The 17,665-nt window shown below is 33.2% G+C and overlaps 1 pseudogene across 1 annotated transcript in view; it reads left to right on the forward strand.

Annotated features, from left to right (window-relative positions):
• LOC309632663 (protein ILRUN pseudogene) overlaps positions 1 to 17,665 on the forward strand; it is a 228,144-nt pseudogene that overhangs the window by 38,349 nt on the left and 172,130 nt on the right. The gene's annotated exons all lie outside the window — the stretch shown is intronic.

Genomic DNA, 17,665 nt, shown 5'->3' on the forward strand with positions numbered 1-17,665 from the left:
CCTTATCACCTCTGTTTCTTCCCAATTTCCAGGACAGAAGCTCTCATTTATTTTATTTTGCTTTTTTTTTTAATTGAAACGTAGTTAATTTATAATGTGTTAGTTTCTGGTGTACAGCAAAGTGATTCAGATTATATGTATATATATTCATACTGTTTTCCATTATAGTTTATTACAAGGTATTGAATGTAGTTCCCTGTGCTATGCAGTAGGACCTGGTAGTTAATCTTTTTTATATATAGTAGTTTGTAGCTGCTAATCCCAAACTCCTAATTTATCCCTCCCCCTCTTTTCCCTTTGGTAACCGTAAATTTGTTTTCTGTGTTTGTGCGTCTGTTTCTGTTTTTTTTTTTTTTTTTTTAATTTATTATTTATTTATTTATTTTTGGGTGTGTTGGGTCTTCGTTTCTGTGCGAGGGCTTTCTCCAGCTGCGGCAGGCCGGGGCCACTCTTCATCGCGGTGCGCGGGCCTCTCACCATTGCGGCCTCTCTTGTTGTGGAGCACAGGCTCCAGACGCGCAGGCTCAGTAATTGTGGCACACGGGCTTAGTTGCTCCGTGGCATGTGGGATCCTCCCAGACCAGGGCTCGAACCCGTGTCCCCTGCATTGGCAGGCAGATTCTCAACCACTGCGCCACCAGGGAAGCCCTGTTTCTGTTTTGTAAATAAAAAAATTCTCATTTATACTTCAGAGTTCATTTAAAATTATGTTACGTGTCATTGTACTATTCATATTTTTGCTATATTTCTAAGAAAAAATCATGAAAAGCTTAGTGTCCTGTGAATAAATCACAAGTATCACTGACAGGCGAGTGATTTATTTTGGGCTTTGAGCCCTGTTTTGCTATTTAGAATATAATACCAAAAAGACTGTCATTTATGTGAATGCTGGCACTGCTTTTACCTACAAGGTAGAGCGCTCATCAAGTAGAACTGAGTCTTTTGGGGCGGCAAAAATACGCCTCTGAAAAGATATACCAGCAAAGTACAATTACAGTGCCAGCAGTTTTCATGCTCTGTACTAAGTACTGGATTGCTTTTTTATGCTGTATTTCCCTCCTGATGGTGTGGACATTGATGGGATAAAGCTTGTTGTTTTAAAACACTACAAACATAAATTTTGTAAATTTTTCTAAAATGAGATTTAACATGAAATGTACTACACTCTTTAGCACGATTACTATATTTACCAAATATAGTAATATGGTAAGATATTACTTATAATATGGTAAGATTTACCAAATGTACTGATTCATCAACAAAAGAGAAATATTGACTTCATTTCAAACAGAAAGGTTTATGTTTTATTTATTCAATTAAACTCTCATTATCTTTTTCTTTTCTCTGGAAAAAGAACAAGCCTAGAGGCATAAAAGAGGAAGCTAAGATTATAAATTGCAAAAGATAATTCAAAGTACAAATTCTCAATACCATATTCACATCAGAAAATATGATTTCCCTGAAGTGTGCTGTCAAAATGCAAACATCAGAAGCTAGGTATTCCTTATATCTGCTTTGGATGTTATTTCAGGACATTCAAAATAACCCCTTATTATCTTTGGAACTCAAATAGAAACTCTTACATTTTTCCTTTTCTATACAAAGAAATGTTAAGGAAAGGTTATATTTTGAACATGTTTTAAATAAAAATATTTCTAAAAGAAAACCTAATGAAATTCAACCATTTATGTATTTATAACTGTCATCACAATGAAAAGACGGTAGTTAATTTTATCCTTGTGCATCTATGAATATATATTCTGATAAAAATCCTTTTTTGAAGAAAATAGGCATGGATGGGGCCCATATTGGACTTTTATAATTATTTCTACCTACACATAATTAGGCAGGTTATTTAAGATTACTCATAGTTCCAAAAAGGAGTTGCACATAAAAGTTACTACTGGTGATTAACTTGATGTCTGGCAAAATCTCACATTATTGCCATCTCACCTATTTCCTGTAATACTCTGACAAAGGACAATGTGAAAACCTAAAATAGCATTATAAACTAGGACTTAAAGGAAATGATACAATAGTACTAGAAGAGTTTTCCTAATTTCAATGCCAATCAATTGTGTTAAATAAATAAATGGAAGAGCCCTTTATCTCTGAAAATTGAGATTTATACTAAGCAGAAAACTTGTCTCGTTTTCTCTACCTTGTAGTGTGTACTTAAATGACTGATTGTTCTTTTATGCATCAAATTAGTTATCCTTCCCATTAGAAACTCTCATCCCCCATATCTTTTTATAAGACGTTTTTTAAAAAGAAGTTTTAGGTTTACAACAAAAAAAAAGTACAGAGATTTCCATATCCTCCCTGCCACCACACACGTATAGCCTTCCCCATTATCAACATTAGTCACTCACATGTTATTTTATGATATTTTATTTACCAAGGATAAACCTACATTGACATATCATGATCACCCAAAGTTCGTAGTTTACCTTATAGTTCACTCTTGGTGTTGTACATTCCATGCATTTGTACAAATATATTATCACATATATACGTCATTATGATATACAGATTATTTTCACTGCTCTAAAAATCCTCTGTGCTTTGCCTATTCATCTTCCTTTCCCCCTTTCCCTCACAACCACTGATCTTTCCGTTGTTGCCATAGTTTTGCCTTTTTCAGAATGTCATGTGGTTGAAGTCATAAGGTATTTAGCCTTTTCAGATTAGCTTCTTGCATCTAGTAATATGCATTTAAGCTTTTTCTATGTCTTTTCATGGCTTAATAGCTTATTTCTTTTCAGTGCTAAATAATATTCCATTGTCTGGATGTAACACAGTCCATCCATTTACCCACTGAAGCACATCCTTTTTTTTTATTATTATTATTAAAGTATAGCATATGTATAATACAACCTCCCACCCCCCAAAAAAATACAGCTCCAAGAATTTTTACAAAATGGGCTTATCCACGTAATCAAAACACAGATAAAAAATTGTAACATTAGGAAAACTGACTGTTCCCTTGTGAGAATACCTTCTGGTGGCCGTTCTGATCATCACCCTACCTCAAAAGTAAACCACTGTTCTGATTTCTACCAATATAAATCAGTTTCCTCTATTTTTTAACTTTATAGAAATGGAATCATACAGTATATATTAATTTGTACATACTTCTTTCACTCAACAAGGTATTTGTGAGATTTACCATTGTTACTGCATATAATTGTAGTTTGTTCCTTCTCAGTGTTGGATATAGTATTCCATTATGAATCTATCACAATTTGTCCATTCTGCGATTGACAGAGATTTGGGTTGTTTCCAGTTTTGGCTATTATCTTCAGGTCCGTATATTTCAGAGATCATAACTAAAAGTTCTGTTGAGTAGATACTGAAGAGTAAAAGTGCTGGGTTACAGGGAATGTATATGTTCAATTTCGTAGATAGTGTGTACTTCCATAGTAATTGTACCAGTTTACGCTTACAGTGGCAGTGTATGAAAGTTCCAGTAGTGCACATTATTAATATTTTATTTTATTTTTTTATTGAAGTATAGTTGATTTACAATGTGTTAATTTCTGCTGTACAGCAAAGTGATCCAGTTATAATATATGTATATATTCTTTTAAAAATTATTTTCCTTTATGGTTTATCACCAGATATTGAATATAGTTCCCTGTGCTGTACAGTGGGACCTTGTTGTTTATCCATTCTATATATAATGGTTTGCGTATGTTAACCCCAAACTCCCAGTCCATCCCTCTCCCACACCCCCCTTCCTCTATGGCAACCACAAGTCTTCTTTTTATCTGTGAGTCTGTTTCTGTTTCATAGATAGGTTCATTTGTGTCATAGTTTAGATTCCACATGTACGTGATATCATATCGTATTTATCTTTCTCTTTCTGACTTACTTCACTTATGATAATCTTTAGGTTCATCCATGTTGCTGCAAATGGCATTATTTTGTTCTTTTTTGTGGCTGAGTAATATTCCATTGTATATATGGACCACGTCTTCTTTATCCATTCATCTGTTGCTTCACATTTAGGTTGTTTCCATGTCTTGGCTATTGTGAATAGTGCTGCTGTGAGCATAGGGGTGCCTGTATCTGTTTTAGTTGTAGTTTTGTCTGAATATATGTCCAAGAGTGGGATTACTAGATTATATGGCAACTCAATTTTTAGTTTTATTGAGGAACCTCCATACTGTTTTCCATAATACCCACTGAAGCACATCTTGATTGCTTCCAAGTTTTGGCAATTATGAACAAAGCCACTATAAACATCCATGTACAGGTTTTTGTGTGGACACACGTTTTCACTTCTTTTGGTTATATACCAAGGAGCATGATTGCAGGATCATATGGTAAGATTATGTTTAGTGTCGTAAGAAACCACTAAACTGTCTTCCAAAGTGGCTGTACCATTTAGCACTAGCAGTGAATGAGAGTTCCTAGTACCTCACATCTTTGCCATCATTTGGTGTTGTCAGTGTTGCAGATTTTGACCATTCTAATAGGTGTGTAGTGGTATTTCATTGTTGTCTCCATTTATTCAAAGACTAAAATTCTTATAAAATAACAGGGTAGAGATTAGATGTTCGGGCTGGTAGTGATGCATCTTTGAATCTTGACAGGTGAAATGCTCACTAAGAAGTAATACCAGAGGGAGTGGAATGATGGAGAGACCTGGTAGTTGAGCAATTTGGGGACAACAATTAACACACCTGGTGTGCTGCAAATGAATAGCACAATATTTAAGAATATTTGCTTATTTAGAAATCAAAAAGGCCTGAAGTATGCTTGATTTTCTTTTACTTTTTAATTATATTGAAGTATAGTTGATTTACAATGTTGTTTTAATTACTGCTGTACAGCAAAGTGACTCAGTTATACATATATACACATTCTTTTTCATATTCTTTTCCATTATGGTTTATCACAGGATGTTGAATATAATTCCCTGAGGTATACAGTAGGACCTTGTTATTTATTCATTCTATATATAATAGTTTGCATCTGCTGATCATATGGTTATTTGTCTTTCTGACTTACTTCGCTTAGTATGATAATCTCTAGGTTAACAATTTTCAAATTGTTGTGTATTTGGTCAAGTTATTTAATCTTTATATGCCTCAGCTTCCTTATTTTTAAATCACAGTAATTAAATTCTTTCTCATGTGGTTGTTGCTTAGAAGAGGTACACAAAACATTTAGTCCAGTGTCATGTACGTGCTGAACATTCACTACATTGTGGCTTTTTTATTTACTTTTATTCTGTTTCAATCCAAGTACTTTAAATGTTACCAGTCACTGACATGTGGGCTATGAGCTGGGCATATTCATGTTCAGTTATGAGCTGAACAATCCAAGAAAGGAGTTCTATCAGGACCCATGTAGATAGAAATAGACTTGAAGGATATGCAAGTTCGTGCTATACAAAATCCTGAATATGGGGAGATACCCCCTATTTTGAGGAAACACTTTTCTAATGGAACCTATAGAAATACTACCAAAAAAGGTACAGGAGAATTCACACAGGATGTGTACATCTCTGATAATGTATTGAAAGAACAAGGGAAAAAGAACAAGGATGGCAGTATTCTCAAGGATGTAGGGATACATTGCCTCTCAAAATCTCAGCCCAAATCCATCAGAACAGAACAGGAAGAAAATAAATATTAAAAAAATTTAAAAAAAGAAAACAGAATGAGATGAAAAACTTCAATGAGAGATAAGGAAATATAAAAATAAAATAGCAAATATAAATCCACAAAATAATGTTGATACTAAGGACAAAACTGTGAGGTGAAAGAAAAACCATAGAAATTCCTCTGAAAGCAAAATCATGAAAAGATAAAAGTCATAAGGGAGGAGATGACAAATTCTATTAATTCATGCTTTCTTTAAACATATATTGAGTGTCTATTTCAGGAATAAAAGCACATCCATAAACAAATTTGTCACAAATGAACTTCATCCTGAAGTACTTTTATTAAAGTGGGAGAAACAGATAATAAACTATCCATAATAAATACCTCATACAGAATATAAAAAGAGCTTAGAAAGTAACATTTTAGCAAATTCCATTAAATCTAAAAAGAGAGGTAGCATATGACTATCTAAGCGAAGAACTTTCAAACATAGGATATAACAAAAAGACCTTGAGTTGGGAATATTTCTGATATGTTTAAAGAAAAGCACGATGCTTGTATCTAGTTTGAGAGGAGGAGGGAAAGAGTAAAAGAGCTGTGGTTGTTTTAAGACCTTGAAGGCCATTGCAAGGACTTTAACTTTCACTCTGTGTGACTGGAGTTTATGTGAAAGTTTAAAAAAGAGGAATGAAATGAAAGACATCTGGCTGTTGTGGCAAAAATAGGTTAGAGAGGTAAGATGACAAAAGGTAAGGGTGGAAGCAGTATTATAGGAAAGAGATGCTGATGGTTGGACCAGTGCAGTAGCTTTGGGAGAATGTAAGTGGTCAGAATCCAGAAATCATTTTAAGTAAAACCAATACAATTACTTGACAAAATGTGTATGAAAAGTGAGAGGGAGAGAAATAGGAGTCAAACCACTGTCAACTGACATGGAGAAGATACTGTGTGGAGCAATTTGAAGGGGGGGATTGGTTCAGTTTTGGCCTTATTGATTTGTGGAAACTTGAAGACATCCTAGTAGAGGTATGGAGTTGGATATACAAGGTTGTAGCTCATATTTGGCTGTAGACATATATTTGTACATCAGGAGTAAATAGGTAATATTATAAGCCATGAGGCTAGATGACATCATCTAGGAGTGAGTATAGATAGAAAATGAAGGTCCATAAAAGGAAGTTGGATAGCAAAGGTGACTGGCAAAAAGTGATGAATTAGGGGTTGACAGTTTTATTTTTTTCCAGCATTTAAAAAATATTGTTCTAGCTTCTAGCTTCCATGGTGTCTAGTGAGATGTCAGTAGTAATTTGGGTCATTTGAATCATTGTTCACTGCATGTGATGTGTTATTTTTCTCTCATTTTCAATATTTTCAATTCATTTTGGTTTTCAGTGGTTGACTGTCATGTGCTTAGGTTTGGTTCCTTTTTATTAATTCTCTTTGGTATTCACTGAGGTTTTGAACTTATAATTTTATGTCTCTCACTAAATTATAGAATCTTTTGAGTGTGCTTTTCATTTTAAAAATTATTATTTGGTTCTTTTTAAAGAGTTTATATTTCTCTGCTGAAATTTTCTCTTTAAAATTTAAGCATATTTTTCTTAATGTCCTTGAGCATAGTTATAATAGTTCTTATCTAGTAATTTTTTTTGTATGTTAAATCATTTTGGAAGGTATTCCCAAACATTTCAAAAGATATGCTATATAAAGTCTGGATTCTAAAAATTATCTTTTTTAATTGGTATGCAGCTAATCTGGCTAAAATCAAACTGTTAAAGCTCTGTTTTCAGTGTCTGGTAAGGCAAATTTCAAATCGGTGATTTTTGTCTTAGCCAGGGTACTTGGAGTCTGCCCTGTTCACCCCTGGTTCAGAGGTTAGTTAAACATTTGGATAGAGTTCGTTTCCGGAAATTTTCACCTTATTCTCCAGTGTATGTGTTTGACCCTGTTTTTTCAAGTATAAGACTTTAGGGTTTAACTATGTTATGTGGCCACACTAGGGTCTGCTCTTATGATAAAGTCTATAGAAACAGGAAACTCATAATGCCATTCGCAGCCCCAAGTGTTGACTCCTTTCCAGTATCTGTTTGCTTTGTTCATTCTCCATGGACTCCATGGACTTCATTGCCTTTTGCTCTTATTTTTTAGCATGTATTTGTCGTATGTTAGAAGTTTGGATTGATCAGAAATATTTGGCCACCCTGAAAGTAAATGTTTAATTATTTTCCTTTCAAATCTTGTTTTTAACTGTGAAATGAAAGCCTCATGCCTCTAATGAGGGCATTAAGGCCTAATCAGAAATCTTGTCAATGACACCGTATACACTGCAGTTTTTATTAATAACACTTGGTGATAAAAGAGAGAAAAAAAGATTTGGCCTTCCAATGCAACATACCCCTCATTATCCATTTCGTCATTGACTTATTCCTTCAACATATTTACATTTATAAGCCACACATTTATCTATGTACTTAGGATAGAACTGTTAAAAAATATAACATCTGTCCTTATGGAGTTTATGTTGTAGGAGAATGACAGAAAGATAAAACAGTAGGCAATAAGTAAGAAAATTGTCTAGCATGGTAGAAGGTGAAAAATGCCATGTAAAATAGGGGGGCCTAGAAACAAAACTGTGAGGAATAGTGGTACTTCAGAGTTTGTAGTTGTAAATAAGGTGCTACTTCATTGAGAAGTGGGGTTTTGAGTACAATCGTAAGGGAGACAAGTGAATTGCTACCCAAGTGGATATCTGGCTTCCAAGAAGGGGCCATGCTCTTTGTAAGAGAGGCCTCTAGAACCTGCAAGGAGCTCAGTGTATCTGGAACAGGAGGTGAGTAACAGGAATTGAAGACGAAGACATAACAGGGTGAGAAATTATGTAGTGCCTGTTTGCACACTGTATGGAAATTAGTTTTCAGAGTGAATGAAAAGAGGAGCCATTAGAAGGGTTCAAGCCTTGGGCTGACATTATCTTAGACAAATGATCAGACTGGCTGCTATATTAAAAATAGACCGTAGAAAGAAACTTAGTGTGAGGTTATCAAAGTAATCCAAGTTATCCACGTTGGGGTTCATACCAGGCCACTACACGGTAGAAATGGGAAGCAAGTCCAAACTATGGATATATTTTAAAAGTAGACATGAAAGGATTTCATGATGGATCAATATGTGTGGGGTGTAAGAAAAGTAGAGGGGTCAAGATGACTCCAAAATTATTTGCCTGAGCAGCTAAGATTATTAAAATAAGGAAGCTTATTAAGGGATGTGACGATGGAGTAAGTGTGAAGGGGGATGATCAAGAGTTCAGTTTTGACCAGGCTGAGTTTGAGAGGTCTTATTCGGCATCAAAGTGGAGAGGTTGAATAGCAGTAGATATGTGAATCTGGACTACACATCTAGATATATGAATCATACAATGGTGTGAACTAGAGATATCAATTTGAGAGGTATGTACAAATATACAGTATTCCAAGCCATGAGAGTGGATGTCAAGGGAGTGAGTGTAGTCACAGTCTAGAGGAGACCCCCTGTGCTCTGGAGCTCTCCAACATTAACTCATGGCATCTTCAAGTTTTCTCTGCATAAATCTGTGACTCTATCAGACAAAACATGAAAAATCACTGATTTGCGTAAGATCCTCATTTTACTTGTGAACAAACTGAAAGACAGAAGGGTAAGTTTATCAAATGATTTATCCAGTGTCAAAACTAATTGGTGATAGAGCCAAGACTAAATGCCCCAGTTATCTGACTAATAATTAACAGACTACTTGTAAAACAAGAGGGAATAAGGCAGCAAGTGTTTCTTCAAAGACCTAAAGAATACATTTCTTTGTTTATTAAATAATTAATTATAGAGTCCTGTGCTTAAATTAATTAAGCACAGACTTTGAAAGCCTTGCTAAAAGACACTTACATATAACTCAGTCTTAAGAAAATTCAAAACTATCCAATTGAGGGAGTGTGGAGTGTCTTGTGTGTATTCAACATCTTTCATCACACTTCCTTTACCATTTCTTATCAGTAACAGAATAAAAGAGAAAATAAAATTATATTGTAATTTCAGAGAAAATAATATACACAAAGGAATAGTTAGTGATGGTCTATTTGAATTTTATAGGAATATTTGCTGAATTTCTGGTAGACTCTCATGCTTGAAGTCCTGAATTCTCCTTTTATATATTAGATGAAAACATTCTGCTATAAAATACTTTATTTTTGAATACAAAGATAAAACTATCCAGATAAAATAGTATTTTACAATTATATGGAAACTTTTATATTAAAGAATATTTTCCTAACTTTGTAAATAACATCATTTCACATACTGCTGGATTTCAGCTGCTATTAGGACACTTGGCATTACCACCAGGCAATAATTCTCAGACTGTAAAATAAAAAGGTAATACCACATCCTATTTAGTGAACTGGGATCCTAAATCCATGAAGCATATTTACTTTTAATCCTCAAGCAGTATGCACCCAATAAAATGTAAGCAATAATGTTATTTTCAGGAGTAGATATCTGCCTCTAGAAGAGTGAGTTTGAAAGTAGAAATGGACATTTTTCATTCTTAATTGGATGACTGTGTCATACTTTCTAAATGCAAGGCAGGTTTTCTCTGCCCTCCTTATTCATGCAATGTGCTTCAATTTATAGAGTTTCAAGATCAACATTAAGCTACTAAGGAAATAATGCAGCAATGGATGACCAAATAGCCATGGTGAATGGTTGAATGGAATCATCCCCACTCATTTCACTAAGATTCTACTGGGAATTGTTATGACATCTCTGATCTACCAATATTTTCCATAATTTCAGCAATGAATTCTTCAGTATTGCTTGATTTTATCTGTGTTCCTGCATTAGATATATCAATTGGTGGGAACAAAGACAAGTTTAAATGATATACCCAAGGTAGAAAAGGAGAACTTTTACTTACTGTCTCCAATCTGCCTTCTTGAAGCTTACAGATTCCTCTACCCAGGGTCCATACCTGTGGTTGGAAATAGAAGGTCACCACATTTATTCTCTCCCCTACTAATGAACCCGAGTATTAAGTTATTATATCTTTACTTAAGTTTGATCTATAATATATTTATTCTTCATGAGAACCCAGTCTTTCAACATGTTCTCATTGTTTCTCTCCACCTTTCCTGAGGTACCATTTCTATTCTGATTTTTTAATATGCTTCATTACTTATGTATCCAAGTTTTTATGCAGCTGGCCCCTTTTTGGTTTTCAGGTTTCACACTAAATTGCAAACAAAGGGATTGGAGAAAAACAGGGATTGTTAACACTCGTGTTCCGGGGGGTCTCTATAGCATTAGGTAATTTTTAACAATTTAGTCATTTTTTGTTTTACGTAGCACTTGATCAGTGCCCAATTTTAAAAAGTCAAGAATAATGTTTCTTCTACACTTCCAAGTGTGATTCGTAGACAGTAGGTGCTGTCAACCAAAGTGGGATTGAAATACATGACACGACTAAGCTTCTTCCTTGAATACTTCTCACACAGTCCTTCTAGGATGAAAATATTATTTTCCAGATAAAATAAGTGAGGATAATAAAACATAAATAATTTGCTTTCCTTTTAAAAAGTATATAGCATAGGTAATATAAAGAAACAATGGAGTCTGGGTCTTTAACTCATATTTTGCCCTTTGCCCTTATTCCTTTTTTTTTAAAATAGTGTTGCCACTTAATTTTTTTGCCATAGATTATTCTGAATGTTTTCATTTAATCCTATCATTTATATTGTGAACGTGTTTTTGAAACTTAGCATCGTGTGTGTGTGTGAGAGACAGACAGACAATAGATTGGTCTCATGTATCTTTAATTTTTGTTAGTTTCTTTAATATTAATAAAAATGTAGGTATCTCTTGGTTAAAAATCCTCATAATGGGTTAAGTGGGTGAAATTGCTTGTCCAGGGTAATTTTACTAAGATATTTACTGGCATATACAAAAGTTTCCTTTTTGTATTCTACTGTATGTTTCTTTATGTTTCCTTATGATGAGTTCATTTTTGAATATTAGAGTGATAAGCTTAAATTACTCTATGTTTGAAATCTAAAAGAAGAATGTGAATAAAAACCAATTTATTTTCTGTTCAAAAAAATAAGAGCAAATTCAGAATGGGAAAAGAAAATGTGGGAGAGAGCTAAAATATAAGAAAAATCAGCAGATCATAGTCATCTGAATGACAGACAAATATGTTAAAAATATAAAGTAGATAAAGCTTTTACACTTACTTTTAGAGAAACTTTTAGTTTGTTATTTCTAACTTTTCTGAATTTCTCTGGGATTTTATTTCGCTACTATCATAACATTCATATATTTTAAATGTAGAGTTATATATATTTATTAAATTTCCTTAGCTGACCAAATTGCCTTCAAGTCAACTTGTATATCAAGTGGCTCACCACATTATACAGCTGTTCTTTGTATAAAGTAGGAATTCCATATTGCCTGACATTGTTAATAAATATTTTAGAAAATGAATGAGTGAATAAGTGAGTGAATTTATCCATAGGCTAATAGTTCCTGCCAAGTGTCGTTAGAGGTAAGTGGTTAATACTGCTGGTGGAGGCCATTACTGATTTATGATTGCCCACCTCAGCTGGGGCCCCAGAGACACTGGGTGATTCTATGTAAATTTCTACCACTCCCTTCAAATTCACTATCCAATTTACCAACCCTGTGTTACGTAGTGAATATTAAAGTCAGTAAACCAGAACTTCCTTAACTTTCTTACTTTCCCTCCGTAGTCACAGTTCCAAGGTACTGTATTTCATTGTGTGTTTGCATGTACTTCAGTTTAGTTATTGTGTTGTTAATAGACAATTGCCTATTGTCCTTATGTTCATATCTCACATAGGTATAACACAATTGTAGTATGGACATTCTTATATCTTCCCCAGTGTTCTTGGGCAAGAGTTTAACTAGGTCATACGCCTAGCAGTTGGATATCTGGGTTAGAGGATAGGCACAACTTCAACTTTATGAAATAATGCCAAATTGTTTTCCAAAATAGCTGAAGCAATTTGCATTCCCGCCAATGGAATGTGAATGATCAAATTACTGTTTGTCTTTGCCAATACTTGATGGTGTCTGTAATAATTTGTGAATTTTACCAATCTGGTGGTGTGGAAATTACCTTATCTGCTTTAAGTATACAGTCCCCTGATTGCTAATGAAGGGCGACATTTTAAAAAAATCCTACCTATTGAGAATTCTGATTTCGTCCTTTGTGGAGAGACTGTCCATAATTTTCTTGTGTCTTTTATTACTATGCAGACGTTCTTTATATAATCTTGATACTTAGCCTCTGTCAGTTTTAAATGTTGTAAATATATTTTTCCAATTTGTCTTTTGTGTATTCATTTACTTTAGGGTGCTTTTGATGAATAACATTCTTTATTTTAATGTAGTTCAGTGTTTAGTAATTATTTTCCATTATCAAATTATCTATAACTTGTCAAATGATGCCCTGCATTAATTTCTGCAGCTATAAATTACTCTTGATATTGGATAAGGCAATTAATTCCCACTTTTACACTTAATGGCACTTAATGTAATTTAGTGGCAGTTATTAATTCCACTTTGTCCATTTAATGATCACAAAATTTTCTTCTTATTCTGAATTAAAATTATTCCTTTTCCACTTGGATTTCTATTATTAATCCCCTTTAAGTTCCTTAGATTCCTAAAATTAAACTACCATAAACATGACATATCTTTCCATATTTTGTTTGCTGATATTTTGTTCCAGAGTTTTTCATCTATTGTGCCAATGAGATTGAGCACCAGGTTTTGTCAAGGTTATGCTGGCTTCATAAAATGGGTTTCTTTCTCTCTCTCCCTTTCTGTCTCTCTCGCTCTCTCTTTCCTGTTACCTGAAAAAAAAAAAAAAAGGTTAGTTTATTTCTTAAATAGGTAGAAGAATTCAACAGGGAAATATCTGAGGCAAGTGTTTTCTTGGTAGGAAAGTCTCGGTTTTTAAAATAATTTATAGGTTTAGGTTTCTTTATAATTATTTTTTTGATCTTTTTCATTTATTCTATGTAAGTTTGAATGCATTTTATTTTACTAGAGATTTATCTATACGTTCAAATTAGATGACATAGTTGTTTAAAATGGACTCAAAAATTTTAATGTCTAGAGTCAAAAACAATATCTGTTATTTTATTCCTTATGTGGTTTATTCTTTCCTTTTCATTGTTCAGGCCTAATAACAGCTTATGAATTTTATTAATTTATTCAAAGAATCATCTTACAGCTCTGTTGATCCTATTTGTTATGTATTTGTTTTCTATTTCCTGAATTTCTACTCTTAGCTATATTGTTTCTTTACTTCCACCTTCTTAGCTTTAATTTGTTATTTTTTCCTAATTTCATGAGAAGGTTGCTTAACCAATTTATTATTAACCTTTCTTCTTTTATAATATGTAGATTTTAAGCAGCAAGGCCTGAAGCACATGTTTTCTTAGCAAGAAAGTTGGCTTTTGTTTTTGTTTTTCAACCATAGGTTTTAGTTTCTTTATAGTACAACATCTTTTAGGCTATGTATTCCCATCTATGTATACTTTGGCTATATCCATCATATTTTGAGATATCTTACTTTTTTATTGAATGAAAGTTTCTTTGAATTTTATAGTGCTTTACAGTTTTCAAAAGTTTCACACACATGATTTCATATAATTCCATAAATCCCTTTTTTTCCCTACCCCTATGTTGTCCCTCCCCTCATTTCCTCTCTCCATTGGTAACCACTAGCTTGTTCTCTATATCTGTGAGTCTGTTTCTTTTTTGTTTTATTCACTAGTTTGTTGTATTTTTTAGATTCCACATATAAGTGATAGCATACAGTATTTGTCTTTCTCTTTATGACGTATTTCACTTAGCATAATGCCCTTCAAGTCCATCCATGTTGCTGCAAATGACAGATTTCATTCTTTTTCATGGCTGAGTAGTATTCCTTTGTGTGTGTGTGCGTGTGTGTGTGTGTGTGTATGTGTGTGTGTGTACGTGCGTGTACCACTTCTTTATCTATTCATCTGTTGATGAACACTTAAGTTGCTTCCATACCTTGGGGCAATTGTAAATAATGCTTCTATGAACATTGGGGTGCAGGTATCTTTTTGCATTAGTGTTTTTTAATTTTTTTTTTTGAATATATACCCAGGAGTGGAATTGCTGGGTCACATGTTAGTTCTGTTGTTAGTATTTTGAGAAACCTCCATACTGTTCCATAGTGGCTGCACCAATTTACATTCCTACCAACAGTGTATGAGGGTTCCCTTTTCTCCACATCCTTGCCAACATTTGTATTGTGTTCTTTTTGACGGTAGCCATTCTGACCGGTATGAGGTGATATTTCATTGTGGTTTTGATAATGCATTTCCCTGATGATTAGTGATGTTGAGCATCTTTTCATGTGCCTGTTGACCATCTGCTTTTCCTCTTTAGAAAAATGTATATTCAGTTCTTCTGCCCATTTTTAAAAATATCTTTATCATCATTTTAAATTTCAAATTATTTTTTAAGTTCCAATGTGATTTCTCTCTGATATATAGGTTGTTTAGAAGGTTAATACTTACTTTCCCCGAATTTGGAGATTTTATAATTATCTTCTGGTTGTTGATTTCTAGGTTAGTTATAAAATGTGTAGAGGATATACTATGTATTACATTTACAATTTGGTGAGATTTATTTTATCTCACAGCATGTTCTATTACAGTAAATTGTCCAGTATCACTTGAACAAGAAGTGTACTCTGCTGTTAGATATGGTATTTTCTATATGGTTATTATGTCAAATTATTTTTCAAGTCTTCTATAAACTTGTTGATTGTTGTTGACTTATTTTCTTAATTACTAAGTTCTATAAAAAAAAACTTCTCTTATGATAGTGGAATTTTAAATTTCTCCTGTTAGTTATATCAATTTTTGCTTTCTTTATTATTAAGTATAAAATCTAGTATTATTTTAGTTCCTTAATAGTGTAACATTTAGTTATTGTTAAATATTCCACATTGTCTCGGTAGTACTTCTTAAAGTCTACTTTGCTTGGCATTTGTATAGCTAAAACAACTTTGCTTTTGAGAGTGTTTAGTTATATACCATTTTTCTTTCAAACATTTTGGGTCCTTATATTTATGATGTGTCTTTTGTAAGCAGTGTATTTTTAAAACCAATCTGGTAGTTGACATATATGTTAAGTAATAAGTCATATATCTGAATTAAATCTACCATTTTACTCTTCTTCTAATTTTATAACCTATTCTATGTTCCTTTTCTCCATCTTCTTATCCTTTACCAGATTAATATTTTTTATTCTTACGTTTTCATTTTCCCATTTAACTAATTCATTATACATCCTTTTACTCTGGTTTTTGTGGTTACCCTAGCGATTACTGCATTTACTCTTGATTTATTAGATTATGAAATAAATTAACTCTCTTAACTTTTCACAGTGTAGGGATTTTTCACAGTATTTCAACTTCAATTAACCTCTCCCACCATATTTTTAATTGATGTTATATGTCTAATATTAGGTATATTTTAAAGTCCATGAGATATTTTTATTGTTTTACAAAGTCAATATTCACATACCCACATATTTATACTTTTTGTTGATAATCATTTCTTACTGCATATCTTTGGTTTTACCTGAAGAATACTTTCTAGGATTATCTGTAAGGTATGTCTACTACTCATGACAATGTAATTTTGTCTTTATCTAAAAATGTCTTTATTTTGCATGGATTTAGGAAGGATATTTTTAGCAACAATATAATTTTAGGTATGGTATTTCATTTCAAACAATAGTTTTTTGTCTTCTCCACTGTTTCTTTTGAGAAGACAAATATTAGTCTTATTGCTGTTCCTTTAAGGGAGTTGCGTTGTACAGCTGACCCTTGAACAACATGAGTTTGAATTGTATGAGTCCACTTAAACATGGATGTTTTTCGACAAGTACATACTATAGTAATACATGATTCACGGTTGGTTGAATTTGAGATGCAGAATTGTTAATAGGAGGCCCAACTGTAAATTATCTGTGGATTTTTTACTGCACAGTGGGTCAGTACCCCTAACCCTCATATTGTTCAAAGGTCAGCTATATTTCTATTTTGTTTTCCTCATTGTTTCTCATATTTCCTTCTTGGATCTTCAGCAGATTTATTATGATGTATTAAATATGGTATTCTTTATATTTATCCTGTTTGGCCTTCCCAGTCCTTCTTATATATTTAGCTTGACGGAAAAGTCAATCAAGTCAATCCACTTTTATCAATTTGGAAAAGTCTAGCCTATTATCTCTTCAAATATTTATTTTGTTCATTCCCTCTCTGTCTTTCTTCAAGACCTCTTCTTACACATATGGTACCATTATCACTCCAATATATTTGTTATTTTTATCTTTTTTTCTCTCTGTGTTTCAGTGTGGGTATTTTCTTAAATCTTGCTATGGACTAAATGTTTGTGTTCCCCAAAATTTACATGTTGAAGCCCCACTCTCCACTGTGATGTTACTTGAAGGTGGAGACTTTGGGAAATAATGAGGTCATGAGGGTGGAGCCCTCATGAATGGGATGATCTCTCTCCCTCTGTCATGCAAGGATACAGCAGGAGGGTGATCATCTGCAAACCAAGAAGAGGTCTCCCACCAGGAACTGAATCTGTCACTATCTTGATCTTGGAATTCTTAGCCTCCAGTACTGTGAGAAATAAGTTTTGTTGTTTAAGTCACCCAGTATATGATATTTTTGTTATAGCAGACCAAACTCACTAATATAGGACTAATTTTCCAGTTTATTAATTTTTTCTTCAATCATGTCTGGTCAGCTATTAACCAAATCTACTGAATTTTCCCTTTTATTATTGCATAGGAAAATCATACAGTAATTATCTGGTTTTTTCCCTTCCTCCCTTCCTCCCTTTCTATTTTTTTTAAACATTTTACAGTTAGCTACTAATATTCTTACCACATAGTTTATTTCATGAAAACTAGTCATAGTTATTTTAAAGTATTTATTTGATAAT

This window comes from Balaenoptera borealis, assembly GCF_965194805.1.
Source record: "Balaenoptera borealis genome assembly, chromosome: 7".
NCBI classification, from domain to species: Eukaryota; Metazoa; Chordata; class Mammalia; order Artiodactyla; family Balaenopteridae; genus Balaenoptera; species Balaenoptera borealis.